The sequence below is a fragment of the Hypanus sabinus genome, chromosome 10, assembly GCF_030144855.1.
Source record: "Hypanus sabinus isolate sHypSab1 chromosome 10, sHypSab1.hap1, whole genome shotgun sequence".
Taxonomy (NCBI): domain Eukaryota; kingdom Metazoa; phylum Chordata; class Chondrichthyes; order Myliobatiformes; family Dasyatidae; genus Hypanus; species Hypanus sabinus.
The window spans coordinates 128,305,255-128,320,797 of NC_082715.1; the positions used below are offsets into that span (position 1 = coordinate 128,305,255).

Here is a 15,543-nt window from a genome sequence, read left to right on the forward strand (position 1 = left end):
CCTTCAGCCTCCCGTTACAGATCATTGCAGATAGCTATCGCCCTCTGAATGCAAAACATACCCTTCCGATCTCTAATCTTTCTCCCCCTCTCACCTTAGACCTGTGCCCTCTAGTTCTAGATTCCCCTGGGAAAAAAAAATTCTGACTATCTATAACTCGAGATTCTGCACAAGGGCAGTCCTGATGAAGGGTCTCAGCCCGAAGCATCGACTGTTTATTCCTCTCCGTAGGTGCTTCCTGACCTGCTGAGTTCCTCCAGCATTTCTTGTGTGTTCTTCTGACTATCTGTCCAGTCAACACCTCTCATAGTTTTTTAAACCTCTACATCTCAGCCTCCTACATTTCAGAGAGAGTGCAACCTATCCAACCTCTCCTTATAAATACAGCCCTCCATTCCAGGCAACGTCTGGGTGAGCCTCATCTGCACTTTCTCTTTTGCTGCCTCATCTTTCCTGTGCTGGGTGCTCAGAACTGCACACAATACTCTAGATGCAGTCTAACCAATATTCTGTCTAGCTACAACATGATGACCCAACACTGTGCCTCAGCCAATGAAGACAAGCAGGCCAATTGACTCATCCATTATCATCCATCTGTGTCACCACTTCTGGTGATCTATGGCCTTGTGCCCTAAGATCTCACTGTACATCAACTCTCCTAAGTTCCCTGCTACTTATTCCATAACACATACCTGAACTGGACTTCCCGAAGTGCATTACCTCACACCTACCTCCTTCTGCCACCATTCCTCCCAGCTTTTCAGCTGACCTATAGCTTACTGGATCCTGAGACAACCTTTTTCATTACCTACAACCCCCAACCATTTTCATCTCATCTGTAAACTTACTACTCAGACATCTATATTGTCATCCAAGTCATTTATACTGTACTGTGCAATGGTCTTGGGCACAGTAGGTATAGCTAGGGTGCCTACAACTTTTGCACAGTAACGTAATTGTCAATGTGGAGCGGAGAGCAAACTTGTAAATCTAGTGGGAGCAAACGATGTTGGGAAGGCAATGGTGGAGCTCCATGGGAGGTGGTGTGGGTGCAGAATGACCCAGCCCCAAGACACCAGGCAAGGTCATTTGATTCCAAACAATTGGCTTATTGATCATTACAAGTATATCACTCTGGTGCTTCTCGCGCCCTCCCCTCTCCCTTCCCCTTTTCCCAACCATGATTCCCCTCTCCCTTCCCCTTTTCCCAACCATGACTCCCCTCTCCCTTCCCCTTTTCCCAACCATGATTCCCCTCTCCCTTCCCCTTTTCCCAACCATGATTCCCCTCTCCCTTCCCCTTTTCCCAACCATGATTCCCCTCTCCCTTCCCCTTTTCCCAACCATGATTCCCCTCTCCCTTCCCCTTTTCCCAACCATGATTCCCCTCTCCCTTCCCCTTTTCCCAACCATGATTCCCCTCTCCCTGCTCCTTTCCTATTCACGGTCCACATTAGAGACCCATATCAGAATCAGGTTTATCATCACAAAATTTGTTTTTGCAACAGCAGTACGGTGCAATGCATAAAATTACTACTGTACGGTGCAAAAGTCTGATGCATCCTAGATGTGTGTGTGTGTGTGTGTGTGTGCGCGCGCATGTATGTGTATGTGTGTGTGTGTGTATATATATCTATGTGTGTGTGTGTGTGTGTAAGATTTTTGTATAGAATATATATATATCATATAGGAAAGGTTGTAGCCCAATCTCTTCAGAGTGCCTCTTATTACAGACTTGCAGTCAGAAATCCAACCATCCACCACTACTTTCTGTTTCCTATCAACAAGCCAACAAGGATGCATTTTGCCAACAAGGCTCAGATCCCTTGTGCCTTATCCTCCTGCATGAGCCACTGGTAGGACCTTGTCAAAAGGCATACTGGTCTATGTAAGCTACATCTATCACACTACCTCCCTGGTTGCTCCCTCAATGCAGTCAATTCCTGCTGCACTGAACCCCATGTTAATCAGTCACATCCCAGCAATCTCTTTACCTCTGGTGGAAGGCTCACTGACCTGTAGTTTCCAGGCTATCCCTGCTGCTCTTTTTCAATAAGGGGAAACATTAGCTATTTTCATGCCTGCTGGTATCTCATCTGCGAATGAATAGAGAAATAAAAATTTCATTAAGAGCTTATCATCCTAGAATTGATCCCACCAGTCTCTGGGTTCTTCTCCACCCTAATGTGCCTGGATAGAGTTGATGCGGAGAAGAAGTTTCCTGTAGTGGGGGAGTCTAGGACCAGAGGACACAGCCTTAGAATAGGGGGACATCCATTTAGAAAAGAGACAAGGAGGAGTTTCTTTAGTCAGAGAGTGGTGAATCTGTGTGGAATTCGTTGCCACAGACAGCTGTGGAGGCCAAGTCATTAAGTGTAAAGCAGATCGATTCTTATTAAGATAGGTTACAGGGAGAAGACAGTAGAATGGGGGAAATGGATCAGCCTTGATCAAATGGCAGAGCAGACTCGATGAGCTGAATGGCCTATTTCTGCTCCTGTGTCTTATGGTCTTCTGGTCTAATTTCTAACACTTCCTCCTTCTTGATACAGACAAGTGGCATCTCATTCCACATACCCAGCAGAAGTTTCTACTCAAGTAATTTTAACTATTTCTCCTCTCACCTCAAATCTATGGCCTCTAGTTTTTAGACCCCTATCCTGGGAAAAAGGCATGCTGACACTGAACACTTAGTAATTTGCTTTTAAACATCTCCCGCTTATTGGGTGTTTTCCCCTCTAGCAGCTGCTTCCAATCTGTTTCTACCAGGTCCTGTCTTAACCTTTCGGAACCCAACTTCGACCCAATGAGACAATTGCTCTTTGCAATCAATTGTAACACTCACTTCACCGAGTGGTTTAATACAGGGGGTGATAACCCCATGCCCGGCCAGACTTAAGGGATCTTGTTTGGGTGGATGCTGCGTGATGTTACAAATCAGCACCCTGAAATAACAAGCAGCACACAATATGCGATTCAACGATTAAACTTTATAACTCTCATTTTGACCATATTTAACATAGAGGAAAAAAATATAAAAGAACAAGGGCCCAAATATTACTAAACAGTCTGTGCACAAAGTTGGAGATCACTCAATAGTCCTTCTTCCACCATTGGTCTCCTCCGAGCATCGGTGTCCTTCAGACCCCCACTCCAAATCCACCCCATCCGGCGGACCTCTCCATTCGCGTCTTCTCCCTCTGGCAACACGTTGCAAAATCAACTGCTTCCAGAATCACAAGACAGGGCAACAGGATCCTGATTGGCCAACATGCATCCACAGTCCTGTTACGTCCAGCCATAACCCAAACATTGCTGCTACACAGAAACCGTTACTTCAGCAGTGAACGTTCCAGAAACCATTACGTTAGCAGTGAACCCTTGCAGCGCATCACACTAACATTTGTCGGGATGAATATTGTTGAAGAGACGGTGGAGGGGGGTTGGGGGGGAAGCTTTTGTGTGTGGAGTTGCAGAAGAGGTTTTAATTAAACTTTATGTGCCTGGAGATGAATTGCAGGAATGCAACTTGGATTAAGAGCTAATTTCCTCAACAGAAATTAACAGCATTTTCTGTTAGTAATGAACCCAATCCAACTAACTGTATTCTCAGATATAAATGGTGTTCCTAAAGTTAATTTAGTATAAGCATTTCCATTTCCTTTGCAGCACAATTTTGATTGATTCGATGAATTTCACGGGGTTGACACACAGTAATTGCCATTTGGAAAACAGCAACGTCGATTAAAAGATTAAACCGATGAATTTTACACTATGCCTTGCAACATATAGATCCAGTGAAAGGGACAATATATTTTGTCTGATCTGCTTTTGAACGAATGTGATTATTTTGCTGGTTTTAAATTCTTATAGCTAAATGCTAAAAATCTAAATGTTGCATTGTGGTAAATTAACTGTTCTTACACTGCTATATACAGCAAAATGGTTGTGCTAGCATTTGTTAATGATAATCAAACTGATCCTTACTGAATCCTATTGTACCTCTGGGTTAGGCTACTTGTTGTTTATGTTTAATTCCTTTACCAACATGCTAAAAGCTGGCGGTGGCATAGTGGCATCTGCATCTGACTTCAGGGCAAGTGGTCCTGGGTTTGAATCCAGCTGGCTCCTTGCACATTTTCCATCCATGCTGTATGAACACTGAGCCTCATTTTTTTAAAAAAGGAAATACTAAAGAATTGACCAGGTTGCCGCCCGGCTGGAGGAACAAACAACATACTACGATCTCATCTGATAAGGGAAAGTGCACGTCAGCCCCGAAGGCATCAGATTTTAAAGTGTGGGACTGCATTATTGCAAGAAAAGCCCAAGCTCTTGTCCTGTGTTTGGCCAGATTCGCAGGGTAAGTTATTACAGTTACAGAGGAAGTGCCATGCAGGCAGACAATAAACTACAAGACCATAACAAGGTAGGTTGTGAGGTCGAAAGACCGTCCTATTATACTAGGAGACCAGCACTGTGCTGGAACAGCGAGATCGATGCTGCCCTTGATCCAGGGGAAGCATGCTTTCAGGTTTTTGCACCTTCTGCCCATTGGGAGGGCAGAGCAGAGAGAATCTCCAGGCTGGGTGTGGTCTTTTGATAACGTTGTCTGCTTTACCCTTACTGAACTGTATAAGCAAGAGTCACAGAGACTGAACATGAAGCGATTACCATTTTACCACCATCAAAACCTTGATTTCCAATGAGTGGATTTTTGTAATAAAGCGGGAGGGAATATCTTATTTATTTGCAAACAGATGACAGCTAAATGATACATTTTAGTAATAAGGTTGCCCTGTGTATCCTGGACTAACTTGTTAAAACTCAACCTCTAACATCAGGTTCCTTGTGCTTCCAGCATTTTATTTCCCTGCCTAGTGACAAAGCAGCTTCATAACTTTCCATCTGACAAGAGGTACAGCAGCAAATAAATCATCTGGGATAAAATGCCCCATGTTAATCGAACTTTAGCACAGGGCATACACTCCATTGTTCTTGCTCAAGGAGATGAGGTCTTGGATGAGGAAGGTATATGTGTGATCTTGTTATGGCTAATCAGACGTAAATTAGAGATTCTTCATCACCCAAATCGAATCACTTCACAGCAGAACTCACTTAAGTCGTTTAGGGCACCCAGAAAAAAACCTGCTTGACGTGTAGGAAACGGATTTCGAAGTGGGTGTGTCAGAACTGTAGTAGTGACTCTCAGTTAAATGATTCCTTTGAAGAGGGTGGAACAAAATAATACATTAGGGCTGAAGCTACGTGAGGTTAATGGAGGAAATAGAAATGGGGGACTGGGGTGGAGAGGGAAGAGAGGGCAGAAAGGGGGGATGAATTGAAGTGAGAAAAATGTCGAAAGCAGAGGAAGGATATGTTGACAATTGAATGAGAGAAGATAGAGGAATACTGGGGAGAGGAGTGGGTGAGTGGAGAGGGGAAGAGGGAGGGGGCTAATGGGTTGGAGAGAGCAAAAAGAAGGGAAGAGATTGAGGAGAGGCAAGTATGATGGGGCAGAGAAGAAAATGAAGTGGAGAGGGGAGAGGGGATTGTAGATCAGGGGAGAGAAGAGCGGAGGGCAGTGATGGAGAGACTAGAACAGGGGTTCCCATCCTGGGGTCCTCAGTTAATGGTAGGGGTCCATGTCATTAAAAAAAAAGGTTGGGAACCCTGTACTGGAGAAGTTTGATGAAGTCAGAAGGATGCAGAGAGCATGGGGATGGCAGGGAACGTCTGGTGAGAGTAAGGAGACAGGGCAGGGCGTGGGATGGTGAAGGGAGGTTGTGGGAGTAGAGGAGAGAGAAACAGGAAAAGGAGAGAGAATGCATGAGCGAAACAGATGCAAGAGTTAGAGAGAGATGGAAAAGAAACTTTAAAGTGAAGATCAGTACTGGATGGAATCTTTGAGCCTCAGTAGGAGAACCTTGCTAGGTGGAACAGTGAGCACATTTTCTTACTTGGCCAAAGTCAGAGGTATTTTGTATTTAGTTTATTAGTTGTTGGTTGTGGCCGTATGGCTGGACAGCACACAGAAATATGCTCATGGGCTCACCGTGTCAAAGCTGACACAGTGGCTAATTGTATTAATCCTATTTACCAGCTCTTGGTCCATAAGGCTGTACTGAGGTCTCCCTGCCCATATGTTCTAAGCTCTAGCTAATGAAAGTCACCATACTGTATGCCACCATCACCACCCTATCTCCCTGTACTGCCATCTTCTGGGGTATTTGAACCCGGAAACCAAGGTCCCTTTGCTCCCCAGGATTCCCTCCCGTGCCAAATTGTTGAAATCTAAGTATTCCACACTCCCTGGTTTTCTTGTGATTCAGTTACACATCAGTAAGAACTAATAGATTTGTACAAGGCTGTTGGCTCTGCCTTAATCATGTTTGTTGACTCTACAGATAGTTTTCTGAGAAAATATGACTTGTCCATATCTCTGGGATTTCTTTTCTGTGAATAATTGTATAATTCAACCAAGGCTGGAGCACAGTCATCAGCAGGGCAGCAGTAATGACTAGGTACACAGTCAATTAGAGAACCACCATGCACCAGTCTGAGAGGGCAGCTTCCCTTAGGTTACACAGTCTTGGGGTTCATTCCGGTGCAGCGTGTTACTGCGGCCAGCCATGGCCATGCACAAACATACATAGAACTGTCCGGGCATTTTTGGCCAATCCCTGGCATACTGACAGGATAGGTCACTGCGAGGTTCGATGCAGAATGCTGTCTGCAATGATGACTGCTCGATGTAGAGTTATGAGGATAGTGGTAGGGCGGGGAGTGTCCGTTTCCCCCTCCCCCCGCCCCCCGGCCGGAGAATTGAAGTGTTAACCCCATTCACTCTCTTGGACATTGGTTATTTAGAACATTGTTATTTAAAGCTGCCTGTAAGGAGTTTGTACGTTCTCCCCGTGACCATGTGGGTTTCCTCCCACGGTCCCAAGACGTACCGGTTGGTGGGTTGATTGGTGAATTGTCCTGAGATTAGGCTGGCGTTAAGTTGGGGGATGCTGGACGGTGGGGCTCAAAGGGCCAGAAGGACCTGTTCTGCACTGTATCTCAATAAATAAACGCTGCCACAAGCAAGCAGGATCCATCATCGAGGATCTCCGCCATCCAGGCCATTCTCTCTTCTTGCTGCTGCTATTGGGAAGAAGGTGAACCACCAGGTTCAGGAACAGCTATTACCCCTCAATCATCAGGCTCCTGACCCAGAGTCACTCACCCCATCACTGAAATGTTCTACAACCAGTGGATTTGCTTTCAAGGATTCTACAACTCGTGTTCTCAGTATTGTTTGGTTATTTATTTTCTATCTATTTGTTTGTAATTATTATTTGTTTATTTTGTAATTGCATGGTTGTTTTATGCAGTCATTGTTTATCCATCTTTATGTCTGTGTTCGTAGTTTGTTTATTAACTCTATTTCTGTTTCTTTGTATCTACAATGAATGCCCACAAGAAAATAAACCCCAGGGTAGTAAATGGTGACATAGCATACTTTGAAAATAAGTTTACTTTCTCAACTCTTACTATCTAAGAGCCTCTTTCTGCTGCTGTCTGTAAGGAATTTCTACGTTCTCCCCATGACTGTGTAGGTGTGGTTTCCTACTACAATTCAAAGGCATAATTGGTCATTATATATTGTCCCATGATTAGGCAAGGGTTAAATCAGAAGTTGCTGGGCAGAGAGGCTCGAAGAGCCAGAAGGGCCTATTCCGCAGTGCATCTCAATGAATACCAAAAATAAAAAATGCCTCTATTGTATCTGCATCCAGCAGTGTCCCTGGCAGCACATTCCAGGCACCCACATACTCTGTGTAGAAAATAAACTTGGCCTGGGCATCTCCTTTGAACATTCCTGCTCTTCCCATTAATGTACGACTTCTCGGGTCACTCTTTCAATCCTAGGGGACAAAATACCAGCTCTCTACACTATCTATAACCCTCATAATTTTATAAACTTCTATCAGCTCTCCTGTCGGCCTCTGTCGCTCCAGAATAAACAGCCCAAGTTTGTTCATTTTTTAATATCGCATTTGTAGAAAATTCAATCAATCTGCACTTTGACAAATTCAAGTTCATTGCTCTTATATAGACGCATAGAAAGAGTATAAGTGCCATGAAAATTAGCTTTTGCTTGCAGAAGCACAGTGCAGTACAAACATGATGAACAGTGGTAAAATCAGCATAAATTGCACATAACTGATACATGTGCAGAAATAAACACTAATGTGCATTGAGAGAGAGAGAGAAAGAAAAATAACCTGAGAGAGTGTTCGGGTCTTACAGGGCTATTCAAGAACCTACTGGTAGTGGGGAAGAAGCTGTTGTTGAACTCAGAAGAATCCTGTACCTCCTGCCTGATGGCAGCATCGATAAGAGGGCATGGCCAAGGTGATGGACTCCCTGATGATGGACGTTGCCTCTTGTGGGTGTCCTTGATGGTGGGGAGAGCTGTACCCATGCACCTAGTAGTGGCTGAGTCCAGCACTCTCTCTAGCCTTCTGTGTTTCTGTACTTTGGAGTTTCCCCACCAGGTCAGGATGTAAACGAAGTGAACATTGGCAGAGGTTTGTCAGAGTCATCAGTGAAATGCTGAATCTCCTTAAACTTGTAAGAGAGACAGTGCTTCTACTTTCTCTTACATAGATTCGACCATTGTGCTTGAGTCAATGTGTTGGACCCAGTATAGGCCCTCTGAGTTGTTGACATCCAGGGACTTAAAGGTGCTCATCTTATCCATCGTCGGTCCTTCATTGAGGATTGGAGCGTGTTCTTCTATCTTCTCCTTCCTAAAGTCCAGAGACAGTGGCTTGGTCTTGCTGATGTTGAGTGCAATGCTGTTAGATCACCCGGTGATCTGTCAACAATGGTCTTATCAGCAGTTGGAACTGGACCTGTGCTTGACCACACGGTGGAAGCTATCAAGAGAGCAGAGTGGAGGGTTAAATGTGCAGTCCTGAGGTGCTTCCTGCCTCGATGGCGAGTGAGAAGGAGATGATGCTTCCGATCCACTCCGATTGCGATCTCCCGATGAGCAAGTGGAGGATCCAGTTGCAGAGGAAGGTACAGATGCCCAGGTCTTGGTGGAGCTTGACGATAAGTGTTAAGGGGATAATGATGTTGAAAGCCAAACTGGAGCCTACGTGCATGCTCTGGTTGTCCAGATGGTCTGGTGCAGAGAGATAGCATCTGCTGTAGATCTATTGTGGTGATAGGTGACATTAACTAGGCACATTGCTGTTGAGTGATTCTATGGATTAATTCCGCTTTTTCCAGCTCAGGAAATGGTTGACTGTAAATCGCTGTGGGCCATCTGAGGTTGTGAAAAGATGATGCTGAAGTTAACTGTTTTCTTTAATTGATTTCAAACTGTTCCCCCTCAATGCTATGATGCCTGTCTGTAAACCAGACCATTTAGCAGTGGATTATACAAAGGCCCTTTTGGAATTAGCAGCCTCCAGTTCCGTTCATGAGCATGATAATTGGTTGCTAATCAGCCTCTAATGCAATCCGGATGCTTTTATTAAAAATCATTACCTGACAAACAAAGTTGAGATTTTATGCCGTTGAAGGAACTCTGTACCAGTTCCATTCAGTAACTGGCTAAGGTTTGTAAAGTACTTGCTTTGACAGCACAGTAGAAGCACCTTCAGCAGGATGTTTGGCAACAGCACAAGGTGGCTCACCCCCATCCTATTGAGGAGATTGGAGACGGCCATTAAACCTAGTGACGTCCCCATTCACTAAGTGGCTTTCCAGACTGTGCAGTTACATTTCTGTGAGTAGACAAGTGCTTCTGCCACCCTTTATTGGCTCAGGAGGTCCCAAAGCACGTTTTGATGTGGCAGAGCGAGCAGAGCCTCACAATTCTGATGAGGTAGGTACTTGATGCACCATCAATAACTCTCGGAGATGTGAGGTGAGATATAGGCTCAGTCAGCTGCAAGAGATATCCACACAACATCCTGGAGACTGAGGGAGGAGCCGTGCCTCCAATCGCCTTTATACCGGGGTCTGTGGGAGAAGCCACAGGAGCAGTCAGCGGGGGTGGGGGAGGGCGTGTCCAGACAGGTATACGTAGTTCACCACAGTACTATTCTGATGTCTTGTGCTAAATCAGTAGAGTTGGCACCTTCTCCTTGTGACCGCACAGCTTTGGTCTGGGTGCTCCAGTTTCCTCCCTTGTCCCAAAGACATGGGAGTTGATGTGCTTAATTGGCCACTGTAAATTGTTCCTAGTTAACCTTAACTGAGTTTTGCAGGAGCACCATGGAGAGCATCCTGACAAGTTGCATCTCCATCTGGTACGGGAGCAGCCGAGCATCGGACCAGAAGTCCCCACGAAAGACTGTGAGAGCAGCTGAGAGGATCATAGGGGTCTCCCTACCATCCTTCAGGGACATTTATCAGGGACACTCTGTACACAGGGCCCCTAGTATTATCAAGGATCCCACCCATCCATCCAGCATCCTCTTTGACTTTCTACCATCAGGCAGGAGACTGATGCATAAAAACATGAACGGTCAGGATGAGAAACAGTTTCTTCCCCCAGGCTGTTAGGCTTCAGAACTCCTGGCTGCATCTTATTCGAAGTGTCACTGCTTAATCTGTTCTGTACCCTACAATATTTAATATTAATGCACTTTAGTTTGTTATTTATGTCTGATTCATCTGTAGATTCTATCCTTACCTTCATAAGTTATCGTGTGTTATGTGTACTACTGTGCTTTACACCCTGGTTCGAAGAAACACTGTCTCGTTTCTACAAACCTGATATGGTTATTGATGATATATACATGTATTCAGTTAAATGACAATAAACTTGACTAGTATCAAGGGAAGTGGTCGATTCTAGTGGGAGCTGTGGAGAGAATAAAATGGAATAATCAAAAGCAACACTCACAAGATGCTGGAACTCAGTTCAGGCAGCATCTACGGGAATGAATAAACAGTCAACATTTCGGGCCGAGACCTTCTTCAGGACTGAGAGGGAAGGGGCAAGATGCCAGAATAAAAGGTGGGGGAGGGTGTGGTGAACTACATATACCTGTCTGGACATGCCCCCCTCCCCCCACCGCTGACTGCTCCTGTGGCTCCTCCCACAGACCCCTGTATAAAGGCGATTGGAGGCACTGCTTCTCCCTCAGTCTCCAGGATGTTGTGTGGTGGTCTCTTGCTGCCAATCGTGGTCTCTTGCAGCTAATAAAAGCCTATCGTTCGTCTCCTGTCTCCGAGAGTTATTGATGGTGCATCAGAGGATAAGGAGGGCAAGCTAGAAGGTGATAGGTGAAGCCAAGTGGGTGGGAAAGGTCAAGGGCTGGAGAGGAGGGTATCTGATAGGAGAGGAGAGGGATAGGCAGGTGAGAAGAAGTAGAAGGTCAGCATGAGGAATGGGGGAAGGGGGCTGATTTTCATTCACCAGAAGGAGAAATCGATTTTCAGGCCATCAGTTTGGAAGCTCCCCAGATGTTCCTCTTCCACCCTGAGGATGGCCTCGTCTTGGCGCAAGAGGAGGCCACGGATGGAGACGTTGGAAAGGGAATGGGAAAGGAATTAAAATGTTTGCCTACAGCCATTTCATTCTCCGTTACACTTGTGTTCAGAACGAATGTCACTGAACAGTCGTCAATGAGCAGTACTTGTGTACTCATGTTCAGAAGGATGAAAATGAACAACCATTCAAGCCACTACCAGGATCTGGGCAGTGGATGAGAATGTAGGGAATGTGAACATGCCTTAGCTTGGAGGAAATCAGAAGTCAAACTTCTGATACTCAATTTGATTTTGAGAAAAGGTGAGGTTCATTCGCCTGCTACTGTCATCTGATTTGAATTAATTAATATGGTTTCCTTCCAATTTTTCTTCAAGTGGATTTGAGTTGGCGGGTTGATGGTTTTTTTTGGAAATTTATATGATGTATAGCTCCAGGGTTGTGCTCCCAATGGGTTTCTTTTTTGGTTTTTTTTCAGTTAGTAGGGGTTCTTTTTTTCCTCCTTTTTCTTTCAAAAAAATATTCTTCACACTTTATTTTCTCTTATTATTGATATATTGCTCAGCTTTGTTCATCAGTTATTTGTTAATTTAATTCCTTATTGTACATAATGACATATTGACTTAATGTTTCTTTTTTTTGTTAATCTTCAATAATAATTAATAAAAAATTTTAAAATGAAATGAGAATGTGAGGAGGATAAAAATAAGTTATTGTATGATTACTGTACATGAGTGATTGATGGTTGTGTGGATTTGGGGAGCCGAAGGGTCTGTTATGTGCTGCAGACATTTTCACTTTCTGCCCAGTTTATGTTTTGTCTACCTTATTCTGAGTTGCCTTTTGTTCTCCTGCTGCCCCTCCCAGATTGACCACATGGAATTAATCGTCCCAGCAATGAGCCATAAGTGGTTCAACTCAACCCCATTGGCACGTGCCAAAATGCCAACTCTAATGAGTACTTCTTGTTTCCCGCCCTTCACTTCCGTATCCATTTTCAGCATTTGCCGTGAACCTACACAGATCAGGTTGATTAGGAGCCTTCTGTGTGAAATTTCATCACAAGCTTTGTGCAAGGAAGGTGCACAGAGTCACTGGCCTTCCTGCAGTACAAGAGGGCAGTGGGTTTCTTGAAGGAATCCAGGAGCTGGTCAGGTAGAACTTGCCCCTTCTCAATCCAAGAGGGCTTCTGTTTAATGTTATGTTGTTAATGCATTCTGCTAACTGGTTGTGACATAAATTACTAATAATGTATGACTGTGGTAATGGCATGTATGAAAATGTTCACTGTAGATTAGGTCAATAATGTATGTTACTGTAAAAGAGACTAGATGCTGACCATGCATCCAGTGCTAACTAGACAATGCTGGTAATGCCATTAAGTTGGTAATGATAATAAAGCATGCTACTGTTAACTAAGTCAGATTGATTATTCTTAAGATGTTAATTAGATTAGTTTGATATGTGTCCCACTATTAACAAGGGTCTGTGTATTAATTATCCTGCTTTTAGCTAAGGAGTTGTGAAGCTGTAATTTGGTTGTTAACTAGATTAGGTGATAAATTATCTTGCTGTTAAGTATATTAACTGATAATAAGACTTTTAACCAGGCTTCTGATAAATTTCTCTTAACCAAGTTACATTGATGATACATCCTTCCATTCACTAGACTATGTCAATAAGTTATGCTTCTGTTAACTATGTTATTTTTGAGCAATGGTGCTTACGCACATGGCACTGTTTTTCTTAAATGAGATTTGTTTCTGATGAGTTGTTTTAAACTGAGAACAGCCAGGGTTTACGAAGAGTTTATATATATAATAATAACTTTATTTATGCAACACTCTTCATACAAATGATGTCATTCAAAGTGTTTCACAATGGGATAAAAGTACAAGTATGAAAATAAAATAAATAATGAAAATAAACATGAAAATACAAGACAAAAAGATGTCAGTTAAAAGGGAAGTTAAATAAAAAGTAAGCTGGTATGGAAAAATGCCAAATGAGTCTGCATCCCTTGTAGTTTTAGGTATTGAAGTCCACAGTTTAGGAGTGTAGATCAAAAGAGCTGACCTAGCAATTACCTTTTGAGGGGGATTGTTTAAATTTAAAAGAATGGCAGAAAAAGACCTGAGAATTTGGGCAGGATTATAAAACAAAAATGATTATGTGATGTACTCAGGTCCCAGACCATTAAAAGCTTTAAAAACAAGAAAGATAACTTTTAAATCATTTCTAAAACAAAATTACATACAGCCAAGCAGAGTAGCTGGTATGTGAGGGATGCTGGTTTGAGTTTGAAGTCTACCAGTGGTGTTCTGAATGAGTTGAAGTTCGTCAGTAAGTCAGGAAAAAGAGGCATTGCAGCAATCTGGTCTATTCGATATGAAAGCGTGAATTTGTTTCTCAGCATCAATATCTGACCGAGATGGATGTACCTCTGCAATATTTCTTGATGTAGAAGTGCTGTTCAGGTCACTTTATGTGGAATTTAAATTCAAATCTAAATCAAGGATAGCACTCAGGCTAGTTACTTCTGTTTTACAAGGGGAGCCAAGTTCCCAAGTATATCAAGGAGTTTTATCTCTTTTGGCTTTGAGACCAACCAAAAGTATCTTAGTGTTATCGTCATCTAGGAAATTATTGCTCATCCATTTGGCTACTGTAGCCATAGCAGAAGATGGGGGTGTTATTATTGTCAGTCTCAATTGTCAGTCATCTGCATTCCCATTATTAGCAAAAGCACAGTGCATTACGCACGTGATGAACAGAGTAAAATCAGCATAAATTGCACATAACTTATACATGTACAGAAATAAACACGAATGTACATTGAGAGGGGGGGGGGAGAGGGAGAGGGAGAAGTTTATGTTCTCTAATTATCTCTCCTAAGGGGAGCATGCATAGGAGAAGAGTAAGGGACCCAGACAGCTTCTTTGAGCAACACCAGAACATACATTCTATCTCTTGGAAAATTGGCCTCCAAGTCACTCAAACAAATTTCTCTCTCAGGTATATGAACAAAACCAATTAAGGGCACTACCGGAGTTACCAACCGTTGTTCTCAAGGCAGTCTCAGATAATGCTGTGTCAATTGTGTCAAAAACAGCACTTGGATCTAGAAGAATGAGAACTGAGACTCTATTGACGTTCGTGCTGAGCCTAAGGACGCAGTCCATTTTGGTAAGGGCCATATCCGTGCTGTGGTTTGATCTAAAACCTAACTGAAACTTTTCTAGAATATTGTTCTCCTTCAGAAAGTTGTTGAGTTGGTTGAAATGACTTTCTCAACAATCTTGCTCAGGAAGGGAAGATTCATACAGGCCTGTAGTTAGCTAGTACCTCACTATCAAGGTTTGGCTTTATATAGGGGTTTGACATCCAGTTCCAAGGTATGTATGAATACTTTTCCTAAGAGAATTGATAACACTATTTTAAAAAAAGATCTTAAAACATGTGGTAGGGACAGGGTTGAGACAGCAAGTAGACAATTTACTCTTTGCTACAATTTTATTGAGTTCCAAATTGGAAATACTAGTAAATTGTGGCATGCTTGCCATCTTTTTAGAAAGTTGGCTGCAGAAGTTACCAGGATCAGCAGCTATACTCTCCCTAAAGGAAGTTACTTTGTTGATAAAAATATTATGAATTCCTCACATTTTGTGGCAAATGCCTAACTGAGAACGTAGGGTGGGGCAGGGTTCAGCAGTCAGTTTAAAGTTGAGAACAATGTTCTTGAATCATCACTGTTCTGTGTAATAATCTTGGAAAAACTGACTTGTCTTGCAGAGTGTATAGCAGTGTTAATGTAGTCTAGTTTTCCCTGAAGGTGTTTTAATGGACTTCGAGTCCAATTTCCCTCCATTTTCTCTCAGCTTCTCTGCGTGATGTCTTGAGTTTGTGGACAGAATTGTTTAGTATTGTATGATGTGGTTCCTTTTTGGCCCTGATTGAGGTCACTGTGCTTAATATATTTGTGAAGTTATTGTTGAGAGAATCAACCACTTCAGTTAATGAGCAGATTGGGTCACATGGGA

General features: G+C 43.2%; 1 protein-coding gene across 4 annotated transcripts in view; it reads left to right on the plus strand.

Moving 5' to 3' along the window:
• The window catches only part of LOC132401092 (probable G-protein coupled receptor 139), a 45,008-nt gene that overhangs the window by 13,660 nt on the left and 15,805 nt on the right, over window positions 1–15,543 (plus strand). For 2 of the 4 annotated variants that reach the window (XM_059982923.1, XM_059982924.1), the window contains exon 2: window positions 14,519–14,689. The exons of the other annotated variants lie outside the window; for them this stretch is intronic. The gene's annotated coding sequence lies outside the window, so the exon portion shown is untranslated. The remainder of the gene's footprint in view (window positions 1–14,518; window positions 14,690–15,543) is intronic. 4 annotated transcript variants of the gene reach the window in all.